The 12,942-nt window shown below is 38.8% G+C and overlaps 1 protein-coding gene across 1 annotated transcript in view; it reads left to right on the top strand.

Annotated features, from left to right (window-relative positions):
* PCDH11X (protocadherin 11 X-linked) overlaps window positions 1–12,942 on the top strand; it is a 724,020-nt gene that overhangs the window by 171,417 nt on the left and 539,661 nt on the right.

Here is a 12,942-nt window from a genome sequence, read left to right on the forward strand (position 1 = left end):
GTAAAAATATTATGGATGTACGCTCCAGAGATATTGTGGGTTTAATTTCAGACCAATAAAACGAATATTCAAAAAAGTGAGTCATGAAAATTTTTTAGTATAAACATAAAAAGTTATGTTTATGCTATACTGTAGCTTATTAAGTGTGAAATAGCATTAATGTCTAATAAAATAATGTATGTATCTTACTTTCAAAATATTTTATTGCTAAAAATGCTAACACTCATCTGAGGCTTCGGTGGCTTGAAATCTTTTTTTTTTTTTTGAAGAAAGAAAATGGTGGGCTTTACTCTTTATTTACAAGACACTGTGAGATATGAAATTCCATTGAAATCTGTTTGTTGGTGAAGGGTCTTGCCTTGATGTTGGCAATGGGGTGTGACTAATGGGGTGGTTGATGCTGAAGGTTGGGGTAGTTGTGACAATTTCTTAAAAGAAGATCACAGTGAAGTTTGCTGCATTGATTGGCTCTTCCTTTCCTGACAAAAATACTCTGTAGCATGCAATGCTGTTTGATAACATGTTACCCACAGCAGAACGTCTTTCAAGATTTCAATCAATCCTTTCATACCCTACCACTGCCTTATGGAGTAAGTTTATGTAATATTCTAAATCCTTTGTTGTCATTTCAACAATGTTCACAGTGTCTTCACCAGGAGTAGATTTCATCTCAAGAAACAACTTTATTTTATCATTCATAAGAAGCCACTTTGTATCCATTCAAATTTTATCATGATATCACAACAATTCAGTCACATCCTCAGGCTCCACTTGTAATTCTAGTTCTTTTGCTACTTCCACAACATCTACAGTGGCTTCCTTCAATGAAGTCTTGAACCCCTCAAAGTCATCCATGAGGGGTGGAGTCACCTTCTTCCAAACTCTTGTCAACATTGATATTTTGACCTCCTCCCATGAATCATGAATGTTCTTCATGGGATTTAGAATGATAAATCTTTTTCAGAACCATTTCCATTTGCTTTTCTCAGATTCATCAGACAAATCACTAACTATGGCAGCTATAACCTTACGAAATGTAGTTCTTAAATGATAAGACTTGAGAGTTGAAATTATTCCTGATTCATGGACTACAGGATGAATGTGGTGTTAGCAGGTGTGAAAACAACATTAATTTCCCTTTATATCTTTTTCAGAACTGTTGGGTGACCAGTTTCATTATCAATAAGCAAATATTTTGAAATTAATCTCTTGTTTTTAGCAGTAAGAATCAACGGTCAGCTTAAAATACTTAATAAACCATGCTGTAAACAGATGTACTGTCATCCAGGCTTTGTTCTTCCATGTGTAGAGCACAGGCAGAGTAGATTTAGCAATGATCCTTAAGGGCCCCAGCATTTTCAGAATAGTAAATGATCATTGGCTTCAATTTAAAGTCACCAGCTGCATTAGGCCCTAACAAGAGAGTCAATATGTACTTTGAAGATTTAAAGCCAGGTATTGACTTCTCTGTAGCCATGAAATTCCTATATAGCATCTTCTTCCAATATAACGCTGCTTCATCTACACTGAAAATCTGTTGTTCATTGTAGCCACCTTCATTAATTATCTTAGCTAGATCTTCCGGATAACTTGCTGCAGCTTCTTTATAAGCACTTGCTGCACTTTTACATTACGGAGATGGCTTCTTTCCTTAAACCTCATGACCAACCTCTGCTAACTTCATCTTTTTTTCCTGCAGCTTTCTTGCCTCTTCTAGCCTTCGTAGAATTGAAGACTGTTAGGAACTTTTTCTGGATTAAGCTTTGGCTGAAGGGAATGTGGTGGCTGGTTTGATCTTCTATCTAGACCGCTGAAACTTTCTCCATATTGGCAATAAGGCAATTTCACTTTCTTATCATTTTTGTATTCACTAGAGTAGCACTTCCAATTTTCTTCCAGAACTTTTCCTTTGCATTAACAACGTGGCTAACTTTTGGGCACAAGAACTAGTTTTCTGCCTATCTTGGCTTTTGGTATGCTTTCCTCACTAAACTTAATCATTTTTAGCTTCTAATTTAAATGAGAGACATGTGACTCTTCCTTTCATTTGAACCCTTAGAGGCCATTTTAGCGTCATTAATTGGCCTACCTTAAGGAGTGTTGTGTCTCAGAAAATAGGTAGGCTGAAGGAGAAGGAGAGAGACATGGAAAGGGACAGTTCATGTAGCAGTCACAACATAGAGGACATTCATCAATTAAGTTCTTCATCTTATATGAGCAAGGTTTGTGGATTCCCAAATAATTATAATAGTAACATCTATAGTCAAAAATAATTAAATTGTACATTTTAAAATAACTAAGAGTGTAACTAGATTGTTTGTAACACAAAATATCAATGCTTGAAGTGACGGATACTCCATTTAACCTGATGTGACTATTATACATTCTATGCCTGTATCAAATATCTAATGTAATCCATAAATATATACATCTACTACATAGCCACAAAAGTTAAAAATTATGAAAAAAGAACACTGATCACAGATTACCATAAGAGATACAATAGTAGGTGGGGCACGGTGGCTCACCCCTGTAATCCCAACAGTTTGGGAGGCTGAAGTGGGCAGATCACTTGAGGTCAGGAGTTCAAGACCAGCCCAGCCTGGGCAACATGTCAAAACCCTGTTTCAAAAAAAAAACAAAAAACAAAAAAAAACCACATAAATTTGCTGACTGTCATAGCACATGCCTGTAATCCCAGCTACTTGGGAGGCTGAGACATGAGAATAGCTTGAACCCTGGAGGTGGAGGTTGCAGTGAGCTGAGAAGCCAAGATGGTGCCACTGCACTCCAGCCTGGGTGAAAGAGAGAGAATCTGTCTCAAATATATATGCCTAGAGAGAGAGAGAGAGATAATAATAACAAAAAAGTTTTGAACATTGCAAGAATTACCAAAAAGTGACATAGAGGCACAAAGTGAGCATTGGCTGTTGGAAAAATAACAAATGGCACCAGTAGATTTGCTTAATGTAGGGTTGCTAGAAACCTTCAAATTGTTTAAAAAAAAAAATCTATGTTATCTATGAAGCACAATGAAGTGAAGCACAATAAAATGAGCTATGTCTGTATTGAGTCTTGTTAATGTTGTTGTTAATGGTGATTAACACAAAATATAGCAGATATTCAGACTTTACTAGTTTGTGAAATATCTGGATACCAACAACCATAACAAGCAGTCAAATGGTTAGACTGAGGGAACTAGATGCTTTAGTAGCTACTGTATTTGGCATTTGTTCGTCTCATTCTTACTATCTGCTGTCATAGCTGATGAGAAGTTCCTCATAAAGATGACTGGAAAAGGATTATCTGAAACCATTATGTATTGGTTGAGTCTCAATCACAAATGATATTAGAGTTTGTTTTTCAAGCTCATTAGACAAATAAATGTCAATAAAATTGTGTAGATATATTTCATTTTTAAAAATAACAATGATAATTTAAGAAAATAGTTGTAAGAACAAAAAATTATTAACATCTGCAAAATCTCAAATGGATATAATGAATGTACATTGCTCAGTAGAGCATTTTTTAATGGTAATGTTAACAGTTTTTTAAAAAATTGACTAGGATGTACAGAGTCAAAAATGCCATTGCCTTGTTACGAGTTATCTTCAAATGCAATTTCTAATTAAATATTCCAAAACTGGTCTGAGCAATGGTAGCCCACTTGTGAGTAATGAATATAGCCTCTCAAGACAGCTACCTGGAAATTAATGGCATTTGTCTAAATATATCTGTTCTGATAGGTTTGTTAAACACCAGTTGTATTAATATACAGCCATGCTTCATATAGTACCTAATTATGATGTGATACTAATTATTATGTTCCTCATTTATCCCATGTGATCTAATTATTTGTAGAGCCATGTACATGTTTGCATGTGTACACACACACACACACACCCACATTGCCCATTGACAATGAAAAAGAAGAGCCTCACTACACCTTCGTTTATAATCTTACATGTATCAGAAAAGACTTTATGCTATAAATCCGGGGTCAGTAAACTGTGAATCCCGGGCACATACAATCTTTCCAGGAGCTACAAGGTTTTTTGTTTGTTTGTTTTTGTTTTTTAACATTTTTAAATGTTGAAATAAATCAGATTTAGAGGGTAAGATGGCTCAATAGACACAACCAAGTAGAACAGCTAACACTGAGGGATCAAGACAACTGGCACACTTCTAACAGATCTTCAGTGGTAAGGCACTGAGAGTGGATGGAGGAAAGTCACAGAAGCTGGGCTGAAGAGGAAGGAAGCTGGAAACACTGCATGGGGCTACTTCATACCAGGACTCATTTTTGGCCCCCAGTGGCCCCAGGGGAACAGACGAGTTAAACTGTCAAAAAAAAAAAAAAAAAAAAAAAAAAGAGCAGGAGTAACCTGCTCTTGTCAGGAGCCTCTGGAATCCCAGCAGGAGGAGACCCCCTTGACCTCACTAACAGTATTACACACATCATTGAGGCAGAACATTTACAATTCTGGACCTGAACTCAACACTATATCAAATGGACCTGATAGACATCTACAGAACGTTCCATTCAAAAGCAATATTATATATATTCTTCTCATCACCACATGGCATATACTCTAAAATCAACCGTATAATCAGACACAAACACTCTTCGGCAAATGCAAAGGAACTGAAATTATAATAACCACTCTCTTGGACCACAGCACAATTAAATCAGGAATCGAGTCTAAAAAGTTTTCTTAAAACCATACAATTACATGGAAACTGAATAACCTGCTCCTGAATAACTTTTGGGTAAATAATGAAATTGAGCCAGAAATCAAGCTATTTGAAACTAATGAGAATAAAGATACAGCATACAAGAATCGCTGGGACACAGCTAAGACAGTGTTTAGGGGAAAATTGATAACACTAAATGCCCACATCAACAATTTAAAAAGATCTCAGTGGGGCAGGGCCAAGATGGCCAGCTAGAAGCAGCAGAGATTGGAGGTTCCCATGGAAAAGAACCATAACAGCATACAAATCCAGAACTGGCAAGTGAGGTATCCAGGTTCTGTCATCAGAACTGACTTGGCAGCTGGTTTGGCCTATGGAGAGGAAGGAAGAACAGTGTGCTGTGGTGGCCCACCCAAGAGCCACATGAGGCAGGGGAGCCCCCAATCCTAAGCCAAGGGAGGCAGTGAGTGAATGTGCTATGCAGCCTAGGAAACCATGCTTTTCCACTGAACTGTGCAACCCATGAATCAGAAGATTTCACTCTTGAGCCCATGCCACCAGGGACTAGGGCCCCGGGCCCCAACAACGGAGCCGCATAGATTCTCAAAAGCTGCTCAGCAAGAAATGGCTTAAGCTTGCCAGTCTTCCCGTGGGAGGGCAGCCAGCATCACAGCTGCTGCTGTCTGCTGTCTAAGCCGTGTGAGCTCCTTGTGGGAGGGGAGGCAGCCAGCACTGGGACTAATAGCTGCCTAACACCAAGCTCCTGGGGGAAGGGAAGGGCAGCAGCCATCTCTATAGCTCCAGGTCATGCTTTTTCCCTGCTGGAGCCAGGGAGTCTGGACAGCTTGATCCCAAAAGGTATCCCCCACACCCCAACACACCGGCTGTGGCAGACTCCAGGCACAGAGCACCTCTTCAGGCCCGACCCTGACACATTCCTCCTTATTGGGCAGGGCCTCCCTGCAGGAACTCCAACAACTCTAGCCAGAAACTCAGGGACAGAACTCTGATCTCTCTGGGCCTGAGTTCCTAGGTGGAGGGGTGGTCTCAGTCTCTGTGGACCAGCAGACATAGTCTTTCCTCCTGCTGGTTCTGAGAAATCTGGGCTGCCCAAATGAGTGGGATTCCCCCCAATGAAACACACTCCCTCCACCAAGAAACAGTCAAAGTGCTTCATTAAACGGGTCTTGCTCCCCGTGCCACCCAACTGGGTGAGACCCTCCAAAAGGGGTTGTCAGACACCATATTCAGGAGCGTACATACTGGCACCCAGTCAGTGTCCCTCAGGGTCAGAGATCCCAGAGGAAGGAACTCGCACCCATCTTTGCTGTTCTCCAGCCGCCTCGAGTGACATCTCCAGGCACAGGAGCAAACCAGATGAATAAGGCCTGAAGTGAACCCCCAGAAAACTCCAACCACCCTACAGAAGAGAGACCTAACCATTGAAAGAAAAACAAACAAACATAACCAACAATAACAGCATCAACAAAACCCGATCCAAGGGTCAGCAGCCTCAAAGATAAAAACTGGACAAACTCATGAAGATGAGAAAGAATCAATGAAAAAAATGCTGAAAACCCAAAAGGCCAGAGTGCCTCTTCTCCAAATGATCCCAACGCCTCTCCAGCAAGGGCACAGAACTGGTTGGAGGATGAGATGGACAAACTGACAGAAGTATACTTCAGAAGGTGAGTAATAACATATTGAACTAAAGGAGCATTTTCTAACCCAGTGCAAAGAAGCTAAGAACCTTCATAAAAGGTTACAGGAGCTGCTAACTAGAATAATCAGTATAGAGAGAAACATAAATGATCTATCTGATGGAGTTGAAAAACACAGCACGAGAACTTTGTGAAGCATACACAAGTATTGATAGCTGAATCAATGAAGCAGAAGAAAGGATATCAGAGGTTGAAGATGATCTTGTTGATAGAAGGCATGCAGAGAAGATTAGAGAATAAATAAACAAATGGAATGAATAAAATCTCTGAAAAATACGGGGCTATGTAAAATCACGATTCATTGGAGTACCTGAAAGAGACAGGGAGAATGAAACTAAGTTAGAAAACACACTTCGGGTTATTTTCCAGGAGAACTTCCCCAACCTAGAAAAGCAGGGCAGCATTCAAATTCAGGAAATGCAGAGAACACTGCAAAGATACTCCGTTGAGAAGGTCAACTCCAGAACACATAATCATTAGATTCTCCAAGGTAGAAATGGAGGAAAAAATGTTAAGGGCAGCCAGAGAGAAAGGCCAAGTCACCCACAAAGGGAAGCCCATCAGACTAACGCAGACTCTCAGTAGAAACCCTATGAGCCAGAAGAGAGTGGGGGCCAATATTCAACATTCTTAAAGGAAAGCATTTTCAACTCAGAATTTCATATCCAGCCAAACTAATCTTCACAAGCAAAGGAGAAATATAATCTGTTGAAGACAAGGAAATACTGAAGGATTTCATCATCACTAGGCCTGCCTTGCAAGAGCTCCTGTAGGAAGCACTAAATATGGCAAGGAAAAATCAGTACCAGCCACTGCAAAAACACACCCAAATATAAAGACCAATGACACTATGAAGAAACTGCATCAACCAGTGTGCAAAATAATGAGATAGCATGATGCTGACAATATCAAATTCACTCATAACAATATTAACCTTAAATGTAAATGGCCTAAATGCCCCCAGTTAAAAGACACAGACTAGCAAATTGGATAAAGAGTCAAGACCCATCAGTGTGCTGTATTCAGGAGACCCATCCCACAGGTGAAGACACACATAAACTCAAAATAAAGGGATGGAGGAGTGTTTTAATTTGCATTATGTGGTTGATTTTAGAATAAGTGCCATGTGTCACTGAGAAGAATGTATACTCTGTTGATTTTTGGTGGAGAGTTCTGTAGATGTCCACTCAATCCAGGGCTGAGTTCAACCCCTGAATATCCTTGTTAATTTTCTGTCTCATTGATCTGTCTAATATTGACAGTGGGGTGTTAAAGTCTTCCACTATTATTGTGTGCCAGTCTAAGTCTCTTTGTAGGTCTCTAAGGACTTGCTTTATGAATCTGGGTGCTCCTATATTAGGTGCATATATATTTAGGATAGTTAGCTCTTCTTGTTGCATTGAATCCTTTACCATTATGTAATGCCCTTTTTTGTCTTTCTTAATCTTTGGTAGTTTAAAGTCTGTTTTGTTAGAGACAAGGATGGCAACCCCTGCTTTTTGTTGTTGTTGTTGCTTTCCATTTGCTTGATAAATCAACAGAGTATACATTCTTCTCAGTGCCACATGGCACTTATTCTAAAATCAACCACATAATGCAAAGTAAAACACTCCTCAGCAAATGCAAAAGAATTGAAATCATAACAAACAGTCTCTCAGACCACAGTGCAATCAAAATAGAACTCAGAATTAAGAAACTCACTTAAAACTGCACAACTACATGGAAACTGAACAAACTGCTCCTGAATGACTCCTGGGAAAATAATGAAATCAAGGCAGCAATCAAGAAGTTCTTTGAAACCAGTGAGAACAAAGAGACAACATACCAGAATCCCTTGGACACAGCTAAAGCAGTGATAAGAGAGTAATTTATAGCACTAAATGTCCACATCAGAAAGTTAGAATGATCTCAAATCAAGACTTTAACATTACAATAAAAAGAGCTACAGAAGCAAGAGCAAACAAATCCAAAAGCTAGCAGAAGACAAGAAATAATTAAGATCAGAGCAGAACTGAAGGAGATAGAGACACAAAAATCCCTCCAAAACATCAATGAATCCAGGAGCTAGTTTAAAAAAAAGAAATTAACAATAGATAGACCACTAGTTAGACTAATAAAGAAGAAAAGTATCAAATAGACACAATAAAAAATGATAGAGAAAATATCACCCCTGACCACACAGCAATACAAACTATCATCAGAGAATACTATAAATACCTCTATACAAATAAACTAGCAAACTTAGAAGAAATGGATAAATTCCTACACCCTCCCAAGACTAAACCAGGAAGAAGTAGAATCCCTGAATAAACCAGTAACAAGTTCTGAAATTGAGACAGTAATTAATAGTCTACCAACCAAAAAAAACAAAAAAACAAAAAAACAGCCCAGGACCCAGATAAATTCAAAACTGAATTCTACCAGAGTTAAAAGAGGAGTTGGGGCCGGGCGCGGTGGCTCAAGCCTGTAATCCCAGCACTTTGGGAGGCCGAGGCGGGTGGGGGAGGCCGAGGCGGGTGGATCACGAGGTCAGGAGATCGAGACTATCCTGGCTAACACGGTGAAACCCCGTCTCTATTAAAAATACAAAAAACTAGCTGGGCGTGGTGGCGGGCGCCTGTAGTCTCAGCTACTCGGGAGGCTGAGGCGGGAGAATGGCATGAACCCGGGAGGCGGCGCTTGCAGTGAGCCGAGATCACGCCACTGCACTCCAGCCTGGGAGACACAGCGAGACTCCGTCTCAAAAAAAAAAAAAAAAAAAAAAAAAAAAAGAGCTGGGACCATTCCTTCTGAAACTATTCCAAACAATTGTAAAGGGGGGACTCCTCCCTAACTCATTTTATGAGGCCAGCATCATCCTGATACCAAAGCCTGGCAGAGGCACAACAAAAAAAGAAAACTTCAGGCCACTATCTCTGATGAACATCAATGCAAAAATTCTCAGAAAAATACTGGCAAACCAAACCTAGCAGCACATCAAAAAGTCTATCCACCACAATCAAGTTGACTTCATCCCTGAGATACAAGGCTGGTTCAACATACACAAATCAATAAACATGATCCATCACATAAATGAACCAATGATTAAAACCACATGATTATCTCAACAGATGCAGTAAAGGTCTTTGATAAAACTCAACATTCCTTTATGATAAAAACTCTCAATAAACTAGGTATTAATGGAACATATCTCAAAATAATAAGAGCTATGTATGACAAATTCACAGCCAATATCATATTCAATGGGCAAAAGCTGGAAGCATTCCCTTTGAAAACCAGCATAAGACAAGGATGCCCTCTCTCACCACTCCTATTCAACGTAGTGTTGGAAGTTCCAGCTGGGGCAATCAGGCAAGAGAAATAAATAATGGTATTCAAATAGGAAGAGAGAAAGTCAACTTGTTTCTGTTTGCAGGCAACATGATTCTGTATTTAGAAAACACCATCGTCTCAGATCAAAAACTACTTAAGCTGATAAGCAATTTCAGCAAAGTCTCAGGATACAAAATCAATGTGCAAAAATCACAAGCATTCCTATACACTGACAGTAGACAAACAGAGAGCCAAATCATGAATGAACTCCCATTCACCATTGCTATGAAGAGAATAAAATACCTAGGAATACAGATAACAAGGGATATGAAGGACGTCTTCAAGGAAAACTACAAACCACTGCTCAAGAAATAGCAGAGGACACAAACAAAAGGGAAAACATTCCAGACTCATGGGTAGGAAGAATCAATATTGTGAAAATGGCCATACTGCCCAAAGTAATCTATAGATTCAATTCTATTCCTGTTAAACTACCATTGACATTCTTTACAAAATTAGCAAAAACTACTTTAAATTTCCTATGGAACCAAAAAAGAGCCCGTATAGCCAAGACAATCCTAAGCAAAAAAACAAAAACAAAACAAAAACAAAGCTGGAGGCATCATACTACCTGACTTCAAACTATACTACGAGGTTACAATAAGCAAAACTTCATGGTACTGGTACCAAAACAGACATATAGTCCAATGGAATAGAATAGAGACCTCAGAAATACCACCACACATCTACAACCATCTGATCTTTGATGAACCTGACAAAAGCAAGCAATGGGAAAAGGATTTCCTATTTAATAAATGGTGCTGGGAAAACTGACTAGCCATATGCAGAAAACTGAAACTGGACCCCTTCCTTACACCTTATACAAAAATTAACTGAAGATTGATTAAAGGCTTAAATGTAAAACTCAAAATCATAAAAACCCAAGAAGAAATCTTAGGCAATAGCATTCAGGACGTAGGCATGGGCAAGGACTTCATGATGGAAACACCAAAAGCAATTGCAACAAAAGCCAAAATTGACAAATGGTATCTAATTAAACTAAAGAGTTTCTGCATAGCAAAATAAACTATCATCAGGCTGAACAAGCAACCCACTGAATGGGAGAAAATTTCTGCAATCTACCCATCTGACAAAGTTGTAATATCCAGAAGCTATAAGGAACTCTCACAAATTTTCAAGAAAAAAAGCAAACAACCCCATCAAAAAGTGGGCAAAGGATATGAACAGACACTTCTCAAAAGAAGATGTTTATGCGGCCAACAAACACATGAAAAAAAGATCAGCATCACTGATCATTAGAGAAATACAAATCAAAACCACAGTGAAATACCATCTCACACCAGTCAGAATGGCAATTATTAAACAGTCAACAAACAATAGATGCTGGAGGCTGTGGAGAAATAGGAACATTTTGACACTGTTGGTGGGAATGTAAATTAGTTCAACCATTGTGTAAGACAGTGTGGCGATTCTTCAAGGATCTAGATCTAGAAATACTATTTGATCCAGCAATCCCAATACTGGGTATATACCCAAAGGAATATAAATCATTCTACTATAAAGACACAAGCACACGTATGTTTATTGCAGCACTGTTTACAATAGCAAAGACATGGAACCAACCAAAATGCCTACTGATGATAGACTGGATAAAGAAAAGAAAATGTGGTACATATACACCATGGAATACTATGCAGCCATAAAAAAGAAGGAGATCATTCAGGAATATAGATGAAGCTGTGGGTCATTACTTTAGCAAACTAATACAGGAACAGCAAACCAAATACCGCATGTTCTCACCTATAAGTGGAACCTAAACAATGAGAACTTCTGGACACATAGAGGGGAACAAGAGACACTGGGGCCTACTGGAGGGTGGAGGGTGGGAGGAGGGAGAGGATCAGGAAAAATAACTAATGGGTACTAAGCATAATTCCTGGGTGATAAAATAACCTGTACAACAAACCCCCATGACACAAGTTTACCTATATAACAAACCTCCACATGTACCTCTGAACTTAAAAGTTAAGAAAAAATCAAAAGAAGGACAATGTTTTGTGATATGTGAAAACTACGTGATATTTCAGTGTCCATAAATGAAGTTTTATTGGAACACAGCCACAGCCATTCATTTACGTATTGCCTATTGCTGCTTTCACACTACAGTGTCAGGATGACTACTTGCAGTAGAAACCATATGGTTCAACAATCATAAATTATTTACTATCTGCCTTTTTACAGAAAAAAAAAAAAAAAAAAAAAAAAAGATGCTGACTCCTGCTGCAGATCACTCACATTGGAGGAATGTGTGGGTAAAAGAGGAGATGCATTTCCCATAAGACTCAAGGAACATTCATTATCCACTCTTAAGAGAAAATGATAGGGGTTTAACAAGTGATGTGAATGAAACAAAACAGTATCTATGGATTGCCCTTTGGAATTTGGAGGAGGAATAATTTTCCAATTTTAGGCATTAAATCCCTGTGAGCATGTGTTTCTGAGTACTGTGGTTCTTATGTCAAACATTACATACGGGTAGAGCACAGGTAGAAAGGAGAAAAGAAAACTCTTACTCTATTACCTGTTTTCTTCTCCATGTGTCATGTGAGAATAGAAGCAGATGAACATAGTTATTACCTGGGGGTTCTATTCCCTGTTCCCTGATTAGAAGGTAGATGCTGGGAGGAAAATTGCTACTCTGATGCCATAAAGGAACACTTCTAGACTAAAAGGAGAGAATTGTATCCACTTGGAATTTAGCCTATCTTTCTTCATCTTTTGTCCTCTCTTCTTTGGGAATGTGAATGTGATGACTGTTTATTCTACACAATCATAAGGGATACATATTGCCATTTTAGTGGCTATGTTTTGTATTTTGTTAAGGTACAGGTTTTAAATTTCTTCCTTGTGCTAAAATATCCAGTATTTGTGTGTTTGTGTGTATATACACACACACAGCACACACACATAGCGTATGCCACATATAATGTGCCTTATTTGTATATTATATTTATGTATGAATGTGTCTCAATGAGTGTCATTTTTGTAACAATATGATAATATGTTGTTATGCTCTAATAATTTAGCTTTCTTATTTCATTGGAATACAATTACCAAGGGGCTTGTTGGCCTGTAAAAGAAAACTCCTAGCTGGGATTTAAATGCCTTCACAGTAGCCAAATTTACATCTACT

The sequence above is a fragment of the Macaca thibetana genome, chromosome X, assembly GCF_024542745.1.
Source record: "Macaca thibetana thibetana isolate TM-01 chromosome X, ASM2454274v1, whole genome shotgun sequence".
Classification (NCBI taxonomy): domain Eukaryota; kingdom Metazoa; phylum Chordata; class Mammalia; order Primates; family Cercopithecidae; genus Macaca; species Macaca thibetana.